Here is a 26,486-nt window from a genome sequence, read left to right on the forward strand (position 1 = left end):
ATAGAAACCAGTGCATTTACTCAGAACAGGGGTGGGGAGCCTCCAGCCCACAGGCCATGAAATAATTTGGTCTAGAGCTACCAAGGTAGGATTGAATTCAATAAATCCAGGAGCTTTTCAGGACTGGGAATTTTAAACTGATAATTTTGCATGGCCTGTGAATGACGCTATAAATATTCAAATGGTCCTTGGCAGAAAAAAGGTTCCCCTCCCCGAACTAGAAAGTCTTAGGTATGAGCTTACGTTTCAATCATGTACCCTTTAGATTCCTTATGCCTCTCCATGGACTCAGGTCTTGACATTTTCATAGATAGTATATCCTTCTTTTCCCCTGGTCATACATGAGGAAGAGCAGATATTTCATCAATTAAAATTTTAAATAATTCAAGGAAAGCTGATCTGAAAATCAACTAACCAACAAGCATTCATAATGATGTGTGCCGACACTGTGCTGGGTACTAGAGATATAAAGACAAAAAATGAAAGAATCCCTGATTTCTAGGAATTTGAATTGAGGGGGGAAGAAAACAACTCCATATCTAGATTTTGCAAAATGAATTATGTTGAGAATAAAATCAAAATAATTTTAAAGTAGCTAAGCACAACTTAGGGAGGCACCAGCATTTAGAGGGCTCAAGAAAGAAAATATAAGGAAAGTAATATTGAGTTGTATGTTGATAGAAGGTCAGGAATCCATGAAACAGAGAGGATACTTTCCAAATGCAGAATTCAGTTTTATAACAAAGTTATGCAGAAGGTGAATGAAATACCATGTTTGAGTTACAGCAAGAAGGCCAATTTGACTAGATCATAGAAGTCAGAAAGAAGAAGAATATATAATAAAGCTATTATATGGTAGTTTGAAATCAAATTCTGACAGGCCTTCAGAGCCAAAGAAGTCTTTAGTCATAAGAAGTCATAAGGACATATGGGTAATATGCAAGTGATATGGTCAGATCTGGGGCAGCTAGGTGAAGCAGCAGACAGAATACTGGGTCTCTAAATTCATTTTCTTGAGTTCAAATCTGACTTCAGACACTTCCCAGCTATGTGACCCTGGGTAAGTCATTTAAACTTGTTTACCTCAATTTTCTTATCTGTAAAATGAGCTGGAGAAGGAAATGGCAAATCACTCCAGGATCTTTCCCAGAAAATCCCAAGTGAGGCCACAAAGTATTAGACATGATTGAAAACTAAAAACAAATAAACAATAACAATTATCAGATCTATTTTTAAGTAAATTTACATTGGCTGGTTGTCTGGAGGGAGGATTCAAGTGAGAAGAGATTTGAGACAGAAGACTAATTAGAAGGTCATTGAAATAGTACAGAGGAATGACTGACCCAAAGTGGTGCCAAGTTAATATAGAGAAGATGCAGAAGACATTGTAGAAGTATAAATGATAAGATTTAGCAATCAATTGTTTATGTAAGGTGAGAGAGGAATGGTAAGGCAAGGATAATGTTGTGGATATAGACTTGGGACTCTGGCAGAATGGTGTAATCAATAGAATAAGAAAAATTCTTAAAGTAAATGTTTTACAGTGGAGAGGTTGGGGATATTGAGTTTATGTTTTAGTTATGACTTTTTTGAATTGATCAGAGATAAACTTATTTAGAAAATGGCTTATGCATATCAACATGATTATCTTTGCATGGCAAAGGAGGGTACATGTGACCATCACACCCAGCCAATTCACCTCTGCTGCTTCCATTTCTTCCAGATGGAGTTACATTACTGAGGTTATAAATTAACCAACTCCCATCTTCTGCCATCCATCAGCATAGAAACTGTCAACAGAATTGAAGCAAAGTCTCTGTTAAGAATAGCAGTTGACATTTATACTGTGTTCTATAGTTCTATAGCTTGTTTTTACATCTGTTCTTTTATGTGATCCTCAAGAGAAACTCATTGGGAATAAGTACATTTTTTCAACAAAGAAACTGAGGCTTAAGAGAGGTGAGATGATGTGTCCAGGGTCACATAGGAAAGAATAGAACTGGGGATTTGAACCCAGATCTTAGTATTTCTGTACCAGAGCCCCTCTCTTCCAAGTAAATATGAGGCAGTTAAGTGGATAATGGATAGAGAGCTGGGCCTGAAGTCTGAAAGATCTGAGTTCAAATGTGACCTTGTGAATTTTACTAGTTGTGTAAACCTTGGCAAGTCACTTAACCTGTTTGCTTCAATTTCCTCCTCTGTTAAATAATAGCATCTACCACCAAGAATTGTGAGGATTAAATGAATCAAAAATTTTTAAGTGCACAGCAAAGAGACTGCCATATAGTAAATATTATATAAATTTACTATCATTATTATTATTATTTATTTCTTGGAAAAGGAAGGTATGACACCCCATTGAGGCCCTTCTCATCTCTTAACATTCTATGGAGTAGGAAAATACATTTCACAGAATTTGAATTTTCTTTCCTTAAAAGATGTAACTTGAGCTATTGGTGATAAGGACTTTGCCCTAGGAGGCCAAAATGTAGTGGGCATTGATAGCACTTACACTCTTTTGGCAGAAAGAAATGAGATAACAAAAATGAGATAAGAGGAAACTGCCAGATGGCCAGTTTCCTTTTCCCTCTCCAACTCTCTGGCCACAAATACCAGCTTTAGGTTATATTCCCAAGGTCTTCCCCCCTCAGAGGAATAGTATCCTCCAAAAATTGTCAAAAATTGTTGTGTCAAGGCTTCTCCCCCTTCCTAATGAATTAACCTTAAATAATTGAGGAAGCCTATCATACTCCTTGCCAGAGGCAGATTTTGTCACTTGTCTAGGGTATCAGATAGGACATTAGAGCTAAATCTCAGTTTGCCCTGATGATGTTCTGTCTTCTGCTACTATTGAGTTTGAGATATGAACTTATTAAGTTTTAACATAAAGTATAGTTATAAGGATTTACCTTTCTCCCTATCTCTGAACTTTCTCACAAGAGGCAACGGAAATAAAACAATTGAGATTAGATTTCCTGTTTACTCATCTAGCTAGAAATTTTCTTTACTAAGATATATATATATATATATATACATATATATGTATATATATATATATATATATATATATATATATATATATATAATGTTTCTTCTTTTTTTAAACCTTCTATGAGGAATGGCTATTTTTGAGGCTATATGAATCATGTCATTATATGCGTCACACTATAGGGAAAAGAAACCCACATAATATTCAGCTTCTAGTTGTTGAGTGCACTTCATTAAAAGAAGACCATGACATCAGGGAGGTGATGCCCATGACAAATACATGAATTGGATTTGAGTGAGGGAGGGGCTGTATTAAGTAACCTGCCTTACTTTCTCCTCCAGAACCATCTGGGTTCAATGACTAGATATGGATCAGGATGACTGGAAATGGCCTTGGATGTGAGGCAGTCAGAGTTAAGTGACTTGCCCAAGGTCCCACAACTAGTAAGAGTGAAGTCTCTGAGGTCGGATTTGAACTCAGATCCTCCTGATTCCAGGGCTGGTACTCTATTCACTAAACCATTTAGCTTATATGGTACTAGAAAAAAGCAAATGCTGGAGGTTCAAAAAAACTTATTTCAGTGAATAATAGTATTCATTTTTGTTCTTAGAATTTATTTTCATCAGATTTTGCCCTTGCTAAAATGTACTGGTAAATGACTCCTTTTTTTCCATTTTGAAATGGAGGATTTGCTGAATGGCTCTGACTTCCTTAGGTAACTTTGTTTTCAAACAGTATATAGGAAGAGAGAAGTCTATTTTTCAGGGCAGCTATTTCCTCTTTCCTGAGTTGCAGGTAATTTAGGAATGCTCAGTTCTCCTAAACCAAGAACAAAACAAATTAAAGGAGAAATAGCACTCATCCCATGTCATAAGCCAAGGACATTTAGGGTTGTTTCAAAAGAAACTGTTTGCCCCATGTTAGTATCTGGAAATGATGCCACACAATGAAACAAAACAGGTAATAAATAAGTGCTTTTTAAGACCTTTGTTACTTTTATATTATATATCAGTCAGAGTCTGAAGGAGCATACTCATTTTTCTAATGATAAATTCAGTTAGAAGTGGTATCAGAGCTATGATATTTTACTGGAAAGGGAGCTTGGGGGAAGAATATGAAAGGGACAGTTCAAGGATGAACAAAATACAGGGCATCCCCAAAGGTCTAGTGCCATTTTAAGCTAATAAAGTTTAAAAATAATAAAGCTGATAAATAATAATAAATAAAAACAATAAAGCCTAAAATGGCACTAAGAGTTTTGGACTCATGGAAGCAGAGTGCAGTTCCTCTATAAAAAAACTTATGGAAGGACATGGACAAGAGTTTTACTGATTGAGATTGTGAGGGTGAGTTATAACATGTACGCATGAGGTCATAAGCCCATTCAGCATATCAAATTAGAAATATCATTTTTCCATCTAAAGATCATAGTATATGAACTTTGAATTTGTGTGTGTGTGTGTGTGTGTGTGTGTGTGTGTGTGTGCACGCACGCGCGTGTGTGTGTATTTAAAATTCTGGAGAGAACACTAGACTTGAAATCAGAAGAGTTCTGAGTTCAAATATTGACTATGGCAACTAATTTTTTTTCTGAGCATGTACAAAAATCTATTTGAGGCTCAGTGTCCTCATCTATAAATTGAGAATAATACCTATAGTGACTATTGCAGAGTTGTTATGTAAAAGTAGTGGTACAGAATATGATAAGTACTTGCATTATGTAAATGAAAGCTATTCATTACTTTGAAGCCATCAATTAACAAATATTTATTGAGTGCTACTATGTTTATGTAATGATAGGGGTGCTATTCCCAAAGTATAGACCACAATAGCAAACTCAGAAGGGACTTCATGGGATATTCAAATTTTTTATATGAATACTTGATAGAACTTTTATGTACTTCTTTTGGCCTTAGGAAATAAAAATTTACCAAGACTTTATAAGGTGCTGTAAATGGAGAAAGTCTAGGAACCTCTGATGTAAATAAAATAAACTATGCTAAAAACATTATCAGTTAAGAAAGAGAGAGATACGGGGGTGGGGGGAGGTGGAAGAGGAAGAACAGAAGAAGGAGAGTAACAAAGAAAGGAAGTAAGTAGGTGGTTTTTTAAAGGGAGGTAGGGAGGAAGAAGGAAGGAAGGAAGGAAGGGAGGAAGGAAGGAAGGAAGGAAGGAAGGAAGGAAGGAAGGAAGGAAGGAAGGAAGGAAGGGAGGAAGGGAGGAAGGGAGGAAGGGAGGGAAAGAAGGAAGGAGGGAGGGAAGGAAAATACGAACATATAAAAATATTAACTGAACAGGGTAAGAAATACCAAATGAGTGTTATAGAAAAAAAGTGCCCCAGGATTCTGAAAAAAAAAGGAAAAATCAATTTTTGTTAGGCAATCAGTCAAGGTTTCATGTAGAAGCTTAAAATGTTAACAAGATTTTGAAAGACAGATAAGACTTTTTTAAAGCAGGAAGTAGAATAAAATTAAATTTTGCATTTCCAAGTGATTTTTATGTGCATTCAATGAAGTCTCAACACTGAATTTTAAAAAGAAGGGTCAACTATGCCAGAAAAATAAGAAATGAAAAAAGGTATATTAATTTGTTCCTTTAATGTTAAAAGATCAACAAACTATTTACTAACTTGTATAACTTTGAGAAATCACTTCCTATCTTTGGGTCTTAGTTTTCTCATCTGCAAAATGAAGGATTTGGCCTAGATGATCTCTAGTGTTCCTTCTAGAATATGACCCTATATCTTTTATATTTTTTTGCATAGAAGTGTGTGTGTATATATATATATATATATATATATATATATATATATATAATATGTATATGTATATATATATATGTATGTAGTCAAATCTCCCTTAATTTACCCGATATATATATATATATATATATATATATATATATATATATATAATCCTGTCTTTTTTTGAATACAGGCATGTATATTCAATACTTACTCAATTCACCACCATAGAAAGTCATTTTAACCTCTCAAATATACTTTAATTTTTAGTAATACCAGTAATCCTTTCAGTGAATCTACACTGGTATTTTCTCCATCGACATGTTATTGGTTTCCATTTAACTTTCATTCATAGAAAATGTATCCTCTAATATGATTTTCTCCATTTTATTCCAAAGCTGTGTACAAGGCCAAGGAACAAGATCCCTACCCTTTTTGTCTGGGCTCTGAATTCAATCACCCAAGCTTTTTGCTCATGTTTTCCCCTTGCCAAATGAGAACCATGGTATTTACTTTTATGGACAGAACAGTTATGAAGACTATTAAATGTCAAGATTGAAAGAACCACACTTCATAGGAAGAAGTACAAATACATGATTTATTAATGCTGGTCAGAGGTACAATTTTATTCATTCATTAAGTCAACAAACATTCATAAAGTTCTTACTGTTACAGAAGACACATAAGGAATGTTCCCAATGACTCCTGCATGTGGTGTATGGCAAGACCTCACCATTCCTCATCCATTTCCAATATATCTTTTTATTTTGAAGCTATTGCAAAGTTCACCATGTCCTATTATGTACTTGAAACATTTGAAAAGAAGTCAAAATATCTAATCAAATATTTTAGGTCCAGGAACAGATATATTTGCTACCTAGAGATGAAAGCCAGGGAGTCAAAAGCAAGTGAGTGAAGAAATCAAATATACACAGTGGGAGGCAGGATTCCAGAATAGTGGTAAACCCTTGAAATAAACAAACATAGACAAATCTTGAATTTAGGATTTTCATTATTATTATTTTATTATTATTATTATTATTATTGTTATTGTTATTTTACATTTGCTACATGGTACTGAAAATGTTTACAATTTCAAAAGTGACAAAATATAACAGAGAAATGTAGTGAGTCTGCACTTCAGGGACATCAACTTTTCTTTCTGTAATTATTTTTCAGTTGTTGCATTGGCACTATATGAGTTTCTTGGGTTAAAAACTATTGCCATTGACTCCCTGACAAGAGAAATCTGAAAAGCCTATGAAATAGTTATTTGAATTTGGCTTCATGGACTTGCACTGCTAATTCAAACTCTGCTCTTTTTTTTCCCTAAGCTGTCATCACTAGAGAGAGCGAGGCTATGGATTGGAAATGCCGAATCTTTGTGCAAATATCCTCTGTGGATGCACAAATTTACTTTTTATTCTCAGTAAAATGCTATAGGGTATTTAAGAGATTGTCAAAGAGGTGAGCTCTCCCAATTTGAAAAGTGCAACAAATATGTATTTAGAAGTAATGCTGATATTGTCAAGGTTTTCTCATCTGTAATGTGGGAATTGGATCTCAAAGGACCCTTTCCTATTAAGATTCTAAGATTGTTAAAGTTTTTTTTAGTTCTTAGATCTCAAAACCTTGTGATTTCTTCATCAAATAGTGATAATTTAAGGTGGGAGAGAAGTACAGAATAGATAATTGGAATACCTAAACTTTTATTTTTAGTTCAAAGGAATCAGAACTAGAAGGGACTGGTGTAATTCATTTTACACATGAGGAAACTGGAACTCACAAAGACAAAGTGAGCAAGGTCACTCAATAAGTAGTAATTAGGTTCAACATTCCCTGTACCATCCCCAAGAAAGATTTAAAAAAAAAGCTTCTCTTAATTATTCACACTTCCTCAAAGAGAAAAATCACCCAAAATATGGAGTGGAAAAGTCAAAAAGTGGTCAGAAGTAATAATATTAGATTATCTGGGACCTGAATAATCCATTCACAAGATGATCAGTCTCCTTAATTATTGACACTATAATATAGAACAAGGTGGGGGGGGTGGAGCCAGCTCAAGGAAGCCTGTATGATATAGTAGAAAGAAGGAGGGATGGATGGATGGATGGATGGATGGATGGATGGATGGATGGATGGATGGATGGATGGATGGATGGGTGACTAGTTGAAATCCAGACTTGCTGCTTAAAAGATGTTTGTCTTTCAGAAAGTCACTTAACAATTCTGGATCCCAGTTTTCTCAAGGAAAAAAGTGAGGAGAATGGAATACATGATCTCTCAGGTTCCTTTCAGCTCTGAATCCCATGAAACTCTGATAAGAATATGGTACACATGTCAAATTTCAATTCTTACTCTGAACTTTTCTAGGGTCATAGATTACATTTTTAATTCTGGCTTTCTGCCTGCAGAAAAGATAGTCAATGAATTAGAAAAAAATTCATCTAACTACAGAAAAATGACTCACTGACAAAAAAATTAGTTCACATCTTAATAAATTCAATTTATTGAGCATTCTCATATAGGTGGCATTTATAATCAGAGCTTAATGTCAATAAAATTAAAGGGAAAAAACATGCATCTTATATGTGTATGTCTTTTATGTGCATGTTGTTCTTTCTGAACTAGAATGCGGAGTCCTGCAACTTTGTATTTCTCTAGCACAGTTTATGGTATGATATGTCTGTTGTATAAACAGAAGAAAGGGATGAGAGAACATCTACAGGATAGCTAAGATGAATTAAGGTGAAATTTGCTTTATAATCAAATTGGTGAGTAGCTGAATAAGGCCATTAAACTAAAAGATGCAGAAATGATTTACTCTGATTAGCCTTAATAGTTAGTTGGTTTTTCCAAATTAAGGATAGAGTACACACACATGTATACATTGGCACAGGTTTCTTAATTCATATAGAGTAATCTGTTTTAGAATCATGATTGGTATTGATTTCACTCTGAATTGTTCACAAGGTTACAGACACTCAGTAATGATGGTTTCTTTCTTTGATTGTGCTTGATTAGTAAAGCTTTCTTGACTTTCATTTACTTAATAATACATGTCCTCCAATTGCTCAGTCATCCTCATGTGGAAAGGTTCCTTCTTATCCTTATCTTCCCTAAAATATTGGGCTTAGGTGTTCTGACCAAGGTAGAGTACAAAAGGACTCTCATCCTCCTTTCTCTGAACATGATTCCTCTCCACTCTCCACAAATTCTTAAGATTATATTAGCTAGGGGCAGCTAGGTGGCACAGTGGATAGAGCACTGGCCTTGGAGTCAGGAGGACCTGAGTTCAAATCCGGTTTCAGGCCTTAATAATTACCTAGCTGTGTGACCTTAGGCAAGCCACTTAACACCATTGTCTTGCAAAAACCTACCAAAAAGAAGATTACCTTAGCTTTCTTGATGGTCATGTCATATTATTGATACATTTTGAACATACAGGTCAATGACATTTTAACCCAAATATTTTGTTGTCAGTCATTTTTTTTCAGTTGTGTTCAATTCTTCAAGATCTCATTGGGGTTTCTTTGGCAAAGATACTAGAGTGGTTTACCATTTCCTTCTCTAGCTCATTTTGCAGATGTGGAAATGTAAGAAAGCAGGGTAAATGATATGTCTCAGGTCACACAACTAGTAAGTATCTGAGGCCAGATTCAAACTGAGGAAGATGATGAATTTTTCTGACTCTGGGTCTGGCATTCAATTCACTGTGTCACCTAGTTCCATTGATGCCCCTAACTCAAAAATTAATTTTTTTGTATTTTATTTTCCCCCAGTTCCCTGTAAAACAATTTTCAACATTTTTTCTGAGCTCCAGATTCCATTCATTCCCACTCCCCTCATTGATTAGGTAGGAAATTTGATATGGCTATGTATGTGTAGTCATACAAAACATATTTCCATATTAAACCATATTGTAAAAAGAAACATGGACCAAATAAAAACCCAAGGAAAATAAAGTAAAAAAAATATACTTTCATCTCTATTCACAATTCATTAGTTCTTACTCTAGGATGGATAGCATTTTTATCATAAATTCTTCAGAAATGTCTTGGATCTTTGTGTTGCTGAGAATAGTTAAGTTATTCACAGCTGATCATCTTACAATATTGCTGTTTTGGTATACAATATTCTCCTGGTTCTATTCATTTTACTTTGTATTAGTTCATGTAAATCTTTCCAGATTTTCTAAAAGCATCAAGCTCATCATTTCTTATAGCATAAAAATAATACATCATTATCAACTATACCAAACTTTTTAGCCATTCCCTAATTGATTAGCATACCCCCATTTCTTGCCATCAGAAAAGAACTGTTATAAAATTTTTGTACATATAGATCCTCTTTGAATTTTTTGCTAATCTCTTTTGGGATATAGACCTAGTATTATAATATTATTGCTAAGTCAAGAGATATGCATGATTTTATAACTTGTTGGGCAAAGCTACTAATTGCTCTATATATAATAACTGAATCAGTTCAACTCCACCAATAGTGCAATAGTGTCTATATTTTCCCAAAGTCCCTCCAACATGTCATTTCCCTTTATTATCCTATTAGCCAATCTAATAGTTATGAGGAACTACCTCAGAATTATTTTAATTTGCCTTTTTCACATCAATAGTGATTTAGGGCTTTTTTCATATTGCTAGATAACTTTGAATACTTTAATCTGAAAACTGATTGTCCATATTTTATAATCTTTTATCAATTGCGGAATGGCTATTATTTATATAAATTTCATTTATTTATCTATATATATAAGATGAGGCCTTTATCAGAGAAATTTGCTTCAAAATTTTTTCCCAGTTATGATTGCTGACTGTATTTCCCTCAATTCTCTTTTTCCCTCTTTATGTAATTTTCTCTTTTCATCCAGTCCCTCAAGTGTTTTGCTTCTAATTATTGCCTTCCCCAGTCCACTCTTCCTTCTATGAGTATCCTTCCCCCTCTTTTATTCCTTTTCCCTACTTTCCTGTAGGATTAGATAGATTTTTACAATCAGTTGAATGTGAATGTTATTACCTCTTTGAGTCAATTCCAATAAGAGTAAAATTTAAAAATTCCCTGACATCCCCCCATCTTCCCCTCCACTATAAAAGCTTTCCTCCCTCTTTGATGTGAGATAATTTACCCATTCTACCTTTTCCTTTCTTCCAGTTAATTTTTCCACCCTTTTTTAGAATCATTCCATTATTTTCAGCTCACACCTGAACCCTCTTTCTCTCCATATATACATATCCTGCTAACTGCCCTAACATCGATAATATTCTTATGAGTTATAAATGTCATCTTCCCATGAAGGAATGTAAACAGTTTAACCTTACTGAGTTCCTTATGATTTCTCTTTCCCATTTACCTTTTTATGCCTCTTTTGAGTCTTATACTTGGAAGTCAAATTTTCTATTCAGCTCTTTTCTTTTCATTGGGAATGCTGGAAAATCCTCTATTTCATTAAATATTAATTTTCTTCTCTGAAGGATTAATTTAGTTTTGCTGGGTAGGTGATTCTTGGTTGTAATCCTACTTCCTTTGCCTTCCAGAATATTATATTCCAAACATTCTGATTCTTTAATGTAGAAAATTCTAAATCTTTTGTTACCCTGACTATGGCTTTACAATATTTGAATTATTTATTTCTGGCTGATTGTGATATTTTCTCCTTGACATCAGAGCTCTGGAATTTGACTATAATATTACTGGAAGTCTTCATTTTGGGATCTCTTTCAGGAGGTGGTTGGGGGATTCTTTCTTTTTTTGTTGTTTTTGTATTTTGTTTTTCCCCAGTTACATGTAAAAACAATGTTTAACATTCATTTTCAACACTTTAAGTTTCAAATTCTTCCCTCTCAACCCTTCCTCATAGATAAGGCAGGAAAATGCATATAGATTATAGATGTGTATTCATGAAAGACATTTCCTTAATATATATTATATATATATACATATATATATAAAATGTTAAGGAAAATATGGGCAAAAAACCCTCAAATGAACAAAAATTTCAAAAATAGTATCCTTCAATCTGTATTCAGACACCATCAATTCTTTCTTTGTGGATGGATATCATTTTTCATCACAAGTCAGTGGATGCTTTCACTTTTTATTTTATCCTCTGTTCTAGAATATCAGGGCAGTTTTCCTTGATATTTTCTTGAAAAATAATGTCTAAACTTTTTTTTCATCATGGCTTTCAGGAAGTCTAATAATTGTTAAATTATCTCTCCTGAATCTATTTTCCAGGTCAGTTGTTTTTCTAATAGGAAATTTCACACAGTCTCCTTTTTCATTCTTTTGGTTTTGTTTGGTTTTTTTATATTTCATAGTCATTAATTTTCTTTTTTTTTAAGGATTTTGCAAGGCAAATGGGGTTAAGTGGCTTGCCCAAGGCCACACAGCTAAGGTAATTATTAAGTGTCTGGGACCAGATTTGAACCCAGGTACTCCTGACTCCAGGGCCAGTGCTTTATCCACTGCGCCACCTAGCTGCCCCATGTCATTAACTTTCATTTGTTCATTTCTAATTTATAGAGAATTATTTTCATCAGTGAACTTATGTACCTCCTTTTCCATTTGGCCAATTCTACATTTTAAGGGTCTCATTCCTTCATTGAATTTTTGTTTCTCTTTCCCCATTTGACCAGTTCTGCTTTTCAAGACATTATTCTCTTCATTAGATTTTTGGATCTCTTTCACCATTTGACCTATTCTGATTTTTAAAAAATCTTTTAAAATATTGTTACATAAAGTTTTTGTTCACAATTCTATCCCTCCCCTGCCCCCTTTCCATGAGATTGTAAGCAATTAGATATGGGTTATACATGTATAATTATATAAAACATTTCCATGTTAGTTTACAAAAGAAAACTCAAATTTTAAAAATGAATGTGAAAAGTAGCATGCTTCAATCTGTATTTAATCACTATCAGTTCTTTCTCTGGAGGCAGATAATATCCTTCATCATTAGTCCTCTGCAATTCTCTGAGAAGAGCTAAGTCTATTATAGTTGATCACACAATATTGCTGTTACTGTTTATAACATTCTCCTGGTTCTGTTCACATCACATCAGTTCATGTAAGTCCAATTTTTTTTCTAAAATCACCCTACTTGACACATTTTCCATTATAATCATAAACCACAGCTTAGTCATTCTCCATATTCTGTTTGTTAAGGCATTATTTTCTTCAGTGTTTTTTGTGTCTTTACCAAGCTAACGATTTTTTAAGAAAGATTTTATTTATTTTGAGTTTCACGATTTCCCCCCCCCCATTCTTGCTTCCCTCCCCTCACCTATTACAGAAGGCATTCTGTTAGTCTTTACATTGGTTCCATGTTATACATTGATCTCAGGTGAATGTGATGACAGAAATCATATTCTTAAGGAAGAAAAATAAAGTATGAGATAGTAAAATTACATAATAATGTAACTTTTTTTCCCTTATTGACAGTAATAGTCTTTGTTCTTTGTTCGAAGTCCATAATTCTTTCTCTGGATACAGATGGTATTCTCCATTGCAGATAACCCAAAATTGTCCCTGGTTGTTGCACTGAAGGGATGAGCAAGTCCATCAAGGTTGATCATCACCCCCATGTTGCTGCTAGGGTGTACAATGTTTTTCTGACTCTGCTCATCTCTTTCAGCATCAGTTCATGCAAATCCTTCTTGGCTTCCCTGAATTCCTGTTCCTCCTGGTTTCTAATAGAACAATAGTGTTCCATGACATACATATACCACAGTTTGTTAAGCCATTCCCCAATTGAAGGACATTCACTTAATTTCCAATTCTTTGCCACCACAAACAGGGCTGCTATGAATATTTTTGTACAAGTGATGTTTTTACCCTTTTTCATAATCTCTTCAGGATATAGACCCAGTAGTGGTATTGTTGGGTCAAAGGGTATGCACATTTTTGTTGCCCTTTGTGCATAATCCAAAATTCAAGCTAACTTGGATCATTCTTGGATTCTTGGATCATTCTTGGATCATTCTTCATTCTCTTTCCAATTTTTCCTTTATCTCTCTTGATTTTTAAAATACTTTTTGAGTTCTTCCATGACCTGAGATCAATTCATATTTTTCTTCGAGGATTTTAATATAGTTTTCATTTTGTTGTATTTTGAGTGTGTGTTTTGATCTTCTTTTGTCACCACAGTAACTTTTGATAGTCAGTTTTTTTCTGTTTGTTCATTTTTTCCAGTCAATTTCTTGACTCTTAACTCTTTGCTAAAATAGGGCTCTGCTTCCAGGCAGAGGGCACTGTCGTTGTACAGCTGTTTTCAGAGATACTTCTGGGAACCTTTAAATTTTCAGTTTCCTCAAAGTGATCTAAAGAAAGGTATATTTACTATTCTCCTATACTGTGAACTGGTCTGTGAGCAAACACATGCATTCTGCTGCTCTAAAATTGTGACACAAGTCTCCATTTCACTGTCACCACAAACTCTTGTGTACTAGTGCTCCTACTTGCTGTGAGTTTCACCCAGGACTGCAACCTTGAACAAAAGATGGGCAAAACAACAAAGTCATGCTCCCAGTGCCAGCAAAGAGACCCCTAAAATCTCCTCTTGGACAATTATTTGACCTGTCCCCTTATTGTCTGTGGGATGAGAGCTCTGTAAGCAGTCAATGATGATGATGATGATGATGATGATGACTCCATTCCCAAGGCTTGCTCCTGGTTTTCCTGGAGCCTGGTCTGTGCTAGTGCTACCTATACCTGACTTTGCTCTTCATCCTTCTAGCTTGTTAAGATCTTTTAAAATTCTGATTCTATTATTTAGTATACTAGCTATCTCTCTTAGACACCAAGCAAATGCAAATTTGATGAGTGTTCTATCAATGCTTTTATCTACATGATAAAAAAAAATATTGAAACAGCATCAGATCAAGAAAAAATCTTTGAGGCATTCCACTCATGTAATTTGTTCAACCATTCCCCAATGCATAGACTTCTCAATTTCTATTTTTTGACAACAAAAAGGAACTATTATAAATATTTTGAACATATAATTTATGTTTCTGTTTCTTTGATATCTTTGGGGTATCATTGCTATCTTTTATAGTCACCCTCTACAAATTGCCCTTTCTTCCATCTTCTGTAAATCTTCACATCATGGAATGTGAATTCTTTGGGATCAGGACTTGTTCACTTTTGACTTTGCATCCTGAGAACCTGTGTCCCTGGCTTTTAGTGGATCCTTAATGAAATGAATGAAAAGCCCAAGAGACTTTTTATGGGTAATTAAAATTCAGTTTATTAAATAAATTAATCTAGCTAACAATAAATTGATGCTCAGTGGTTTCTCTCAGTATTCAAAGACAAAACCATGGAGATCCTTGAATGCTTAAATACCTTTGGGAGGTGCCCTTGACAGGTGCATCAACCAAGCAAGGTGAAGAATTATTGAGGGGGTGGACATAGTAATGAGGAAGTAGGCTAAAAATCTTCAGTTCCTCCTGCTGAGAATGTGGCTTAACCATGAGACTCAAACCTCTTCAGTAATCTGGACAAAGGAATTCATCTCTACTAACCATTCTTTCTAGTTGGTTTTCTCTTCCATAAACTGGGTTACTCTAAACTTCAATGGATGGGTACAGTGACATAGTCTTACTTCCTAAGGTCAAGAATTCACCTAGATTAGATTCTGTTTACATCCTAAATAAAAGTAAGCTCTCCTAGTTGGGGAGGGTCCTGCCAAGATTGTAGAGTATGTACCCCAAGGATTAGGTCAATCTCAACTATCAGTCTTGTCCTTCAGAGACTAGTTGCATGACCTATAGGGACTGATTGATGCATGAGGAAATAGAAAGGAAAAACCTCAATACTAATTTTATATTTAGTTATTAATATAATAGAAAAATAATCATTTATCTCCTTGATAAACACTAAATGAATTGAATTGTATTTATCTTTTAAACACCTAATTTAGTGGATAATTTCCCTGTTTCTTTTACCAGCTCTCCCCTCATAGGAACTGTTTCTATTTGTATCTTTGTAATTTCATTTTTGAGTACTTCCCATCTCAACTCAACTGACTTTTCCAATTGCATTTTAGGTCACTGAATCCTACTTAGTTTTTTTCCTGAAGTCTTTGAAACCTTTTCTCCTAAAGTCTAAGGGACATGTCATTCTAGGTCTAGCTTTCCCCCTCCACCTTCATTGCAACATCTAAGATGAGGTGGTTACTTCTTCCTAAGATTACTATCATTTCAACTTTAACCAGTTCCTTCTCATTGGTCAGAATCAATTCTAAATTAGGAGGTTCCTTTCCCATTTCCTCTCATTTTTAAAGAATTAAAGTAAGACAAGAATTTATCAGCTATTCTCTTTTTTGGCAGAGAACTCAGATTTCTGAATAATTGAAACCCCCCATTACTACTATCTTATACCTCCAGGACTAGGTTCCTGAATTTTTTATCTGTTTCCTCCTCCTGTTCAGGTAGATTATGGTATCTCCTATTGAAACATTTTACTTCTATTTATCTTTACTCAAATAATTTGTCTCCAAAATGTTCTTTCCCATTCTGGTTGCTGGATTTCCTCAGATGACTATATCTTCCTTAATATACTCTGTCCCTCTCCTACCACTGATTCTGTCCTTTTTGATTAAGATGTACCATTTTATTGCAGTTTCCTAATATAAATCTCAGTTATACTAATGAGGTTTTCCTTCATTATAGTAGTCTCTAGTTTACCCAATTTTTATACAGATTTTTGAGGCCATAAGTTTTGAGACCTCTTGAGGGCCAGAAACTTTAATTATTGTTTTGTGCTGTAATTGAGTGATAAGATTAGGACTTACTGAGATATAGTAGAATTCTTTGCCCTTGGATAAAAAAACCTTCAAATTATTGTGCCTTCTTGTTGGTGGTTTTTCTTTATGACGAGTCTTTCACCTGTTATTTTTTAATTTTGTCAGGGTGTCTCTTCTTTCTAATTTGCCACTTTTAATCACTTTGTTGACTTCTTAAAGAACTAAACATGTTAGGATTGTGAATGAAATAATTCAATAGGCCTTATTGAAAATCTGAAGGGTCTCTAGGGGTTCTCTCCCTCTATCCCTCTTTCTCCTCCTCCCTGTAAAATGCATGAGTTGTTCTGCATGAGCTGTGTAAGAACTATTCTACCTACTCAGAAGCCTGGTTTTTATTCCTTCTCCATTCTCAGCTGTGCCCTGGTGGAAGTATACAGTCTAACTATTGAAGGGTTCATATTTATAAATAGGGTGCAGCTGCCACTAGTATTACAGATTGTAGAAGTGAAATATCTTAATGTCATTTGATTTGATCTGATGTTCAGAAACTGCTCTTTTCCTCTTTAGTTATTAAAAAAAATTCTCTGCTCCCTTGTCCTGGACCTAATGTTTACATCAGCCCCTTAGACAAAAACATTCCTTCGGAGGAAACAATGTTGCAGCTGCAAAATGCACCATTGCCTGTAATAGTTGTATAATGACTATTTTAATCAAGCCAATAAACATTAAACAGTGCGCAGAAGACACCATTAGGCACCAAGGTTACAAATTAAAAATTGTACCTACACTAAAGGAAAGCAGAGTTTGGGGCAAGGGGGGATTGCAACATCTAAACCTATGCATGATAACTTCAGGAGGGACAACACTAAAAACCGGGCAATTAGGAAGGGTTTCTGGGAGAATATTATCATGTGAGGTAACTCTTAAAGGAGGCTAAAAGGCATGGATTAGAAAGCAGTGTATGCCTGTCATGGGGATGACAATTTATACAAAGGTATAGAGCCAAGAGATTCAATGTCAAGGCAGGAGGCACACAAATTTGGCTAGAACCTAAGGAATGTGAAGGAAACTAATGTATAATAAGCCTACAAAGATGGAGGTGGGTGAAGGAACTTAAGTTCTGAATCAAGGAGTTTTTATTTAATCTTAATTTCAGTTGAGACTGAAAGGAAACCTGGAATGGAAAGGCTTCATGAAAAATATGGTGCTTGAGCACTATCTTAAAGGCAGGGAGGGACCATATGAGTTGGAGGCAAATGGAGTACATTCCCAGTATAAGGGATGACTAGTGCAAAGGAACACAAATAAGAGAAGGAGCATTATTTAAGGAAGAGAGAATGAGATACCAGTTAGGCTGCATTATAAAGTGCAGAAGGATATCCAGTGAAGCTGAAAAACCCCTTTGTTGAGGTTGGTTGTCAGAGCATCCATTTTCCTGTTTTTTTAAAGAGACAAACAAGGAACGTTTCATTTTTAACAACTGAATTGACAAAAGTACATCATACATTCCCCTCAATCTTCTTTTTCCCCCTCTCTATTTTATGTGCTCTCCAACTCTGCAATTTAATCCCACAACACCCCCCCCTTTAGATTAGGTAATATGATATTTTGTGCATCAGGCCTTTTCCATCTTCACTTGTATTTAAATGACACTTTTCTTCTTGTTTCCTTGAGTCTTTTAGAATAAAAATGGTTTAATGGCTCCTTTGACTATTTTGTTGCTATTATATCTAATTCCATTGGTAACTTTTTCCTAAGTTTTTTTCTCCTTTTTCTCTTTCGCTCAATATCTGTACTTTCCTGGATTGCTGGATTTGTTTACTTTGCTTCTTGTATTTCTTTTGTGTGGGTAAGTGCAAAACAAGGGCAGCTAGGTAGCGCAGTGGATCCAGTCCTGGAGTCAGGAGGACCTGAGTTCAAATTAAGCCTCAGACATTTACTGTGTGACCCTGAGAAATTAATTTAACCCTGTTGGTCTCAGGTCCTCATCTGTGAAATGAGCTGGAAAAGGAAATGAAGATCTCTAGTATCTTTGCTAAGATAACCCCAAATGGGGTTAGGGAAACTAGGTCACAATAACAGCAAACATTTGCAAAGCAAATATTTACTCATATCTGGGTATTTATGGAAATCTTTCAAACGCCTCTCATTTAAAATTCATCTATTTTCACATTGTACACCCTAACAGCAACATGGGGGCAATGATCAACCTTGATGGGCACGCTCATTCCAACAGTGCAACAATCAGGGACAATTTGGGGCTGGCTGCAATGGAGAATAGCATCTGTATCCAGAGAAAGAACTGTGGAGTTTGAACAAAGACCAAGGACTATTACCTTTAATTTAGGGGAAAAAAAAACCCTGATAGCTTATTGTCTGATCTTGCTATCTCTTATACTTTGTTTCTTCCTTAAGGATATCATTTCTCTCTCATCACATTCAATTTGCATAAATGCATACCATGGAAACAATGTAAAGACTGACAAATTGCCTTCTGTGGGGGGCGGAGGAAGTAAGATTAGGAGAAAAATTGTAAAACTCAAAATAAATAAAATCTTTTTTAAAAAAGAAAAGGCTATAAGCCAGGACTAAAAAAAAACTTCATCTATTTTCATTGATAATTAGACTCAGATTTGTATGGCATGTCACCTTGGGTTGTGTTGAGATGTTGCTCTTCAGAATGCATTATTCCATTTCCTTCTGTGGTTTCTGTTAGGTATAAAATAGTCTTGTGTTTTTCACATTTTCTTTGCATTGTATTTGAAGACATCTCTCCTGGTAACTTATAGAATCTGTTGTCATTGGAATTGTTCAATTTAACCACTTAATGTCCTGAAGTTTGTGGCACAGTTTTTTTTTTTGTTTTCCTTTATTTCATTATAGTGTTTAGGGTTTTAATTTATTTTTCTGGGAGAACTTTAATTTTTAAGTTATTCCTTCATATCATACATAAAATATCAGTCTGTTTTGCTTATAGAGATCATACTATCTGGATTTTTATTGCTTTTTCTTTCCAGATTATCCTTTGCTTCTATATATTTGCATTTCCAATCCATTGTTCTTGTTTGTTTCTTTGTAAGACTTGCTACCATGGATTCAAGTTTTTTTTATTCTGCCAAATATTCTTCTTTTAAATCATTCAGGAGCATCCTGTTGTGATTCAATGCTCTCTGGAGAATATAGTATCATCAGTTTCTTTACGTATTGATTCATTTTCCCTTCATCTTACAATATTTATTCAGAGATATTTGGACTCAATTAGATGTCTGGAGACCATCTTCCCTTTTGTTAATATCTTCCTTGTTGATTTGTTTTTGATCCACATTTTTAACTGAGTTTTCTTATTCTTGAGGTATTTGTCAATTTCAGTCCTTTTTCTTTATATTCCCCTATTTTTTTTCTCATTTTTCCTGAGTCTTTCTCCTTTGATGGTTAATCACCTGAGAGACAGATAACATAGTCTGCTCCCATGACAGACAAATCATGATTCACCAACCTCAGTTTCTGCCCAAAGTGACTTCTAGGGGATAGAACTGGCTTCAGTGGAATGACAGTCCCTTTCATTTAGGCTTGGTGGATGAATGCTATTTATTCTACCTCTACCTCTTCCATTCAGGGTATGTATGTGTAGAAATGGGACAGGGTTGAATGTTGCTTTGACACAGAATGGTGAATTGAGGACAGGGGAGAAGAGTGTGCATACAGAAGTTACAACATTAGCAAGGGAATTCATGAATGGATCCTAGAACCTAAAATAGGTTCTATTGTACAATCTACTGAAAAACATTTGTGCAACACTGTACCATTATACAATCCTTGTAGAACATCAGGACTGGTGGAGGAGGGGTTGTTGAGTCATTACATTAGTGATAAGTCTTCTCTGCTATTAACTCTTCAGGGTATTATCTATTAGGGTTCTTGGAATCTCATTATGTGGAGATGACTGTACTCAGTTTACCTTACTTGTAATTTTTATATTTAGGAGAGATCTGAGAGGTTATTATGATCAGAAAAAAAACATTATCTATTATATTATTCATTGTGTCAAAACAAGAGAAAAAAACTTCCTGATGATTAAAATTGGAATCATGATGCAGAGAATGTCGTTTTTGAAGTTATTCAAAGACTTTTAGAGATGTAATAGAAAAGTTTATGCATTAGATAAGATATTATAATTAGATTACCTAAAGTCCTTTCAGATTTTGAGTATTGCCCAAAGGAAAATTGGAAAAATAATAAATTATGGCTCACCAATAAAAAATGCATTTTATTCATATCTTTTGTTTTTAAAATACCTACATTTTCCTAAAATATCCTCTTCTTCCCCAAGAATCATTCCTCATTTAAAAAAAAAAACAGGATAAAAACAATTCAGCAAGACTAATCAAAATATCAGGAAATGTCTGATATAAAATTCCATGTATTCCACTTCCATGGTCCTCCACTATTGTAAAAAAGTGAGAGAAGGTGCCTTCTCAAATTTCTTTTAGGGAGTCACGCTTGCTTATAATTTTGTAGCTTTCAGTTTCAAGCCAAGTCCACAAGCATTTATTAGGTAATTACTATATGACAATCAGTGGTTACAAAGAAAGGTTACAAAAAACCCCAAACAAACCCAATCTCTGCACAAGAAGTTCACAGTCTAGCGGAGACAGCATGTAAATTATCTATAAACAAGATAAATTGGAAATAACCTTAGAGGGAAGACTTATTGTAGGAACTAGAACTTTAGCTGAGTTTTGATGAATTCAGAGTAGATAGTAAGCAGAAATGAGGAGACCAAGATTGCAGGTATGGCAGGGGGGGAGGGTGTTGGGGGAGCCACTTGTGTTCAAGGTAAAAGAAGGCTGTTTCAATTGTTTTGTTGTCATTTCATATGTTGCTTTCATGGTTCTTCTTACTTTAGTATGTTTTAGCTCATGTAAATCTTCATTTTTCACTGTATTCGTCAAGTGATTGAGTAATATTCATTATATTCATGCACCACAATTTGTTTAGCCATTTCCCAACTGATGGACATTTCCTTTGATTCTAGTTTTGTCATGACAAATATTTTGATGTGTATAAGGCCTTTCTTTCTGTCAACTGACCTCCTGGTATCTATTCTTAGGAGTGGAATCTCTAGGTCAAAGGATATGGACATGTTTTAATGTCTTTGAATAATTCTAAATAGCTTCCTGAAATGATTGGATTAACTAAGAGAATCACCAATACATTTCCCTGTCTTTTCATAGTCCCTTCAACATTAATTATTTTCATCTTTTTCATTTGATTATATGATAAAACTTCATTTTGATTTGTATGGTTTTTTTTAGTCATTTGGAACAATTCTTCCTTATACTTAGTAATAGTTTGTAATTCATCTGAGAATTGTTTGCAATCTTAGTCACTTAGGAAATAACTTTGACCTTAAATATTTCTTAGTTCTACATCTTTTTTTTTAAAGCTCAAGTGGAGAAAAAAAATAGAGGTACAAGGACATATGTGATCTACCTACAAAAAAAATCCCTACAAATGAGTTTGAGAACCAAGAAACAGTATAACATACCAGAAAACGGATTAAATTTGGAGTCAGAGGATGTGGTTCAAATCTCACTCAGCTTTTCTACATACTACATGTGTAGCATTGTGAAAATTATTTTGTGTCTCATCTTCATTTTTTTCATCTGTAAAATGAAGAAGTTAAACCATATAGTTTGCTAATATCTGGAAAATTACCTTATACCCTAATGCCAGCTCTTGGAGAGGGCCAGTGGACTTTATTTTTTTTTAATTTTTTTTAATTCTCATTTTGTACAAATGTTTTTTTTATATTAATAAAATATTCTTGTTTAAGAGTAAACAAAATACCCCTCCCCCCCACGAATATAGACTTGTATAGACTTGCTTGAGCGATAAAGTAAAGGGGAGAGAAAAAAATTAAAATTAAAAAAAAATAGTAATAATTGTAGGTATGGCCAGGTGGCACAATGGACGAAGCACCAGCCGTGGAGCCACAAGCACCCGAGCCCACATCCAGCTCCGTAGACCCAGCAATCAGCCAGCCTTGTGACATGCAAGCCACCCGATCCCCACTGCCCTACAAAAACCAAAAAGAAGGGGGAAAAAAAGACCCAAAATAAAATAAAATAGTAATCATAGTAGGGGTGGCTGGGTGGCAGACAGAGCATTGACCCTTGAGCCAGGAGCACCTGGGTCCAAATCCGGCCTCAGACACCCAAAGATCACCCTGCTATGCGGCCCCAGGCAGGCCACCCAGCCCCATTTGCCCTGCACCCTCCCCCAAATAATAATAATAATAATAATAATAAATGTGCTTCAGTCTTTGTTCCAACACCAACAACTCTGTCATGGGTGGATCGCATTCTTTATGGTAAGTCCATCGTAAAAGTTGCTTCCATATTTTTCCAACGTTGCCATTGCTGCTTCCAACTCCCTCCTTTCTTATTTCTCCACTACCATGTACTATTATTTTCTTTCTCCTTTCACTCTGACTCTGCTGTAGGGTTGCTGAGTGGCGCAGCAGACAGATCCCTGGTCCTGGGGCCAAGAAGCCCTGAGCCCCTATACCACCCCTTAGGCCCAGAATCCACCTGGCCCTATGGTCCTGGAACAGGCCTTCCCATCCCAGCCCCTTGCAAGAAGTAAAAAAGAAAATGTGTCATATCTGACCACTCTCCCCGCCATGGTCCATCCTCTCCTCCATCATTCACATCCCACCCCTTCCCCCTGCTCCCCCCTCCTTCTTATTCCAGATGCCTATACCCCATTGAGTATATATGCTGTTTCCTCTCCTAGCCACCTCTGATGACAGCAAAGGTTCCCTCATTCCCCCTTGCCTCTCCCCTTCCATATCATTGCAATAGCTCATTGTAATAAATAAAAAAACTTATTATATGAAATATCTTGGCCTATTCCCCCCTCCTTTTCCTTTCTCCCATTACATTTCCCTTTTTTTCTATTGACTCCATTTTTACACCATATTTTATCTTCGAATTCAGCTTTCTCCTGTGCTTCAACTATAAAAGCTCCCTCTACCTGCTCTATTAACTGAGAGGGTTCATATGAGTACTATCAGTGTCTATGCAGGAATACATGCAGTTCATCATCATTAAGTCCCTCATATTTTCCCCCTCTCCTCCAATCTCCATGCTTCACCTGAATCCTGTATCTGAAGATCAAACCTTCTGTTCAGCTCTGGCCATTCCAACAGGAACATTTGAAATTCCCCTGGTTCATTGAAAGTCTATCTTTTTCCCTGGAAGAGGACATTCAGCCTTGCTGGGCAGTTCATTCTTGGCTGCATTCTAAGCTCTTTTGCCTTCCGGTATATTATATTCCAAGCCCTACGAGCTTCCAGTGTAGTTGCGGCTAAGTCCTGTGTGATCCTGACTGCAGCTCCACGATATTTGAACTGTGTCCTTCTGGCTGCTTGTAATATTTTCTCTTTGACTTGGGAGTTCTGGAACTTGGCTATAATATTCCTAGGGGTTGGTTTTTTTGGATCTCTTTCTCGGGGGATCGGTGGATTCTCTCCATTTCTATTTTGCCCTCTGCTTCTAGAATATCAGGGCAATTTTCTTGCAGTAATTCTTTGAAAATGATGTCAAGGCTCTTTTCCTGATCATGACTTTCAGGTATTCCAATAATTTTTAAATTATCTTTACTAAGTCTGTTTTCTATATCAGTTGTTTTTTTCAATGAGATATTTCACATTTTCTTCTAATTTTTCATTTTTTTGGCTTTGAAGTATTGATTCCTGATTTCTGGTAAATTCATCAGTCTCCCTGAATTCTATTCTTTGTCTGAAGGATTTGTTCTCCTCGGAGAGTTTTCTTATCTCTTTTTCCATCTGGCCAATTTTGCTTTTTAAGGCGTTCTTCTCCTCAATAACTTTTTGAACTGTTTTATCCATTTGACCTAAACTGGTTTTTAGCATGCTATTTTCTTCAGCATTTTTTTTGGATTTCCTTGACTAGGCTGCTGACTTCATTTTCATGTTTTTCCTGCATCTCTCTCTTTTCTTTTCCCAGTTTTTCTTCTAACTCCCTCATTTGATTTTCAAAGTCTTTTTTGAGCTCTGTCATAGCCTGAGCCCAATTTCTGTTTTTCTTGGAGTCTTTAGATGCAGGAGCTTGTGCTTCCTCATCTTCAGACTGAGTGTTTTGATCCTTCTTGGGCTCATATGCAAAATATTTCTCAATGGTCTTCCTCTTATTTCTCTGCTTGCTCATTTCCCCAGCCTGGGCCTGGTTTTGGGGGTGCTTCCTGAGCTTTTGGGACACACCCACAAGGGTCTCAGTGTGTGAGGCTCTGTCCTCCCTCCTGGTCTGTGAATGACCATAAGCACCCCCCTCTGCCACAGGGCTGAGGTGGGGGGGGGGCTGCTGTTCTATGGGGGGCCTAGACTGCAATCAGGATCTGAATGTGGTCAAAGCCCCAGAGTCCTGTTCCAGGGGCAGAGGACAGAGCTCTGCAGTCTCTCTTCACTCCCCTCCCTCAGCTCAATGGGCTCATGCCCTGGGGCTCCTGCTTACCAGCTCTGCCTGCTTCTGTTTCCGGATCTGGAATGCAGTGGCCACACTGCTTACTGTATGACCTGAGGGCTGGGCCCCACGTGCTCGCTCTAGCAGAAGTCCCGGCTGTTCCCCCGCTTTGTGCCTGGTGCTCCCCGGGGTGCAGCTCAGGAGACTCCCCCCCGCTGCTGTGAGCCGGGCTCCCAGCGCCCTGGAGCAGCCTCTGGGAGGCTCAAGTTCTTTGGCTCTGGCGGGCCACCCCTCTGGCAGGCTGCCTCTCCATCTGGGGAGCAGAGCCTTTCTGCTCTTTTCCAGGTTACCTTGAGTAGGAGAACTGCCTCACTGGGTCCCTTTGTGGGTTCTGTCTCTTGACAGTTTAGTTAGAGTCCTTAGTTTCAAGTTTTGTCAGAGAGCACCTATGACTCGACCCCTTCTTGTCGCCATCTTTGCCCCTTTTCTGAACTTTAATTTCTAATGAAGGTAACACATTTATCTAGACCTCAAGCACTGCTGGCCTTGGAAGGGAATCCTGAAGAAAAATTATGAAGGTGAAATTCAAACTCATTGTCCTTTCACTGCAGGCTCTGTGTAGTTCATGGTTCTCCTTTCCTTTCCTGTTGTCCTCATTGTGTCCATTGCAACACCCTACAAAGTCTTATGTTTCCAAGTCAGAACATGGTGTTTTAAGATCTGATCTCTCTTCTCCTTTCTCATTGCCTCCTTTCCCTCAAAGTCCCCATGTTAATTCCTATCTACCAGAGGAGATCTGAGCACACTATTAACATGCTGGCAAAAAAGAACTGATTCTTTTACTATCATTGTCTCCTCTTTCTCTACTCCACATCATCCCCTCCAGCTAGCATTTAGTGCCAAAATATTAATAAGGAATTTAATTTAGTTGGGAAGACAGAAAGGGATTTGGGGAATAATCACTGGTAGCACACCTCAGATCACAACATGGAAGCAACAACTCAAGTAACCTCCACAAAAGGGCAACCCTTTCTTAGGCCCCATATGTTTTCACTGGCCAGGAGATTAGGGGAGGGGAAGGAGAATACTAAAGAAAAGGAATTTATCTCTGGGAACAGTATCACAGTCAGGAACTCCTCAGCCAAACTGTATAAATCCCCAGGTGACTGACTTAAGCACCATCTAGCAGTCCAGTTGGCACCACCTCTGAGAAAAATAATAAGCATGTGTACAATATTTAACATTAAGCAAGAAAAGATGGGGATTTATGTAGAGGGTAAGATACTGAATTTTGACGGCTCATTAACAATGCTACAGTTAATGGAAAGAGCCCAGATATGTTCAATACACACATAAATCCCCTCAAGCAATGAGTAGTGATGGTTTTCTTTAAAAAAAAATTGAAGAGAAGTTAACTAGAATGGAATTAGGTCCTTGAGTCTTCACAATGTGACAAATGAAAAGCTATACTTTGGCTAGGGAAGCTTACTTTCTCTATGTGCATAC

The 26,486-nt window shown here is 36.1% G+C and overlaps 1 protein-coding gene across 1 annotated transcript in view; it reads left to right on the forward strand.

Moving 5' to 3' along the window:
- Positions 1 to 26,486, forward strand: part of KCNG2 (potassium voltage-gated channel modifier subfamily G member 2) — a 168,881-nt gene that overhangs the window by 135,501 nt on the left and 6,894 nt on the right. The window lies entirely within an intron of this gene.

This window comes from Macrotis lagotis, chromosome X, assembly GCF_037893015.1.
Source record: "Macrotis lagotis isolate mMagLag1 chromosome X, bilby.v1.9.chrom.fasta, whole genome shotgun sequence".
NCBI classification, from domain to species: Eukaryota; Metazoa; Chordata; class Mammalia; order Peramelemorphia; family Peramelidae; genus Macrotis; species Macrotis lagotis.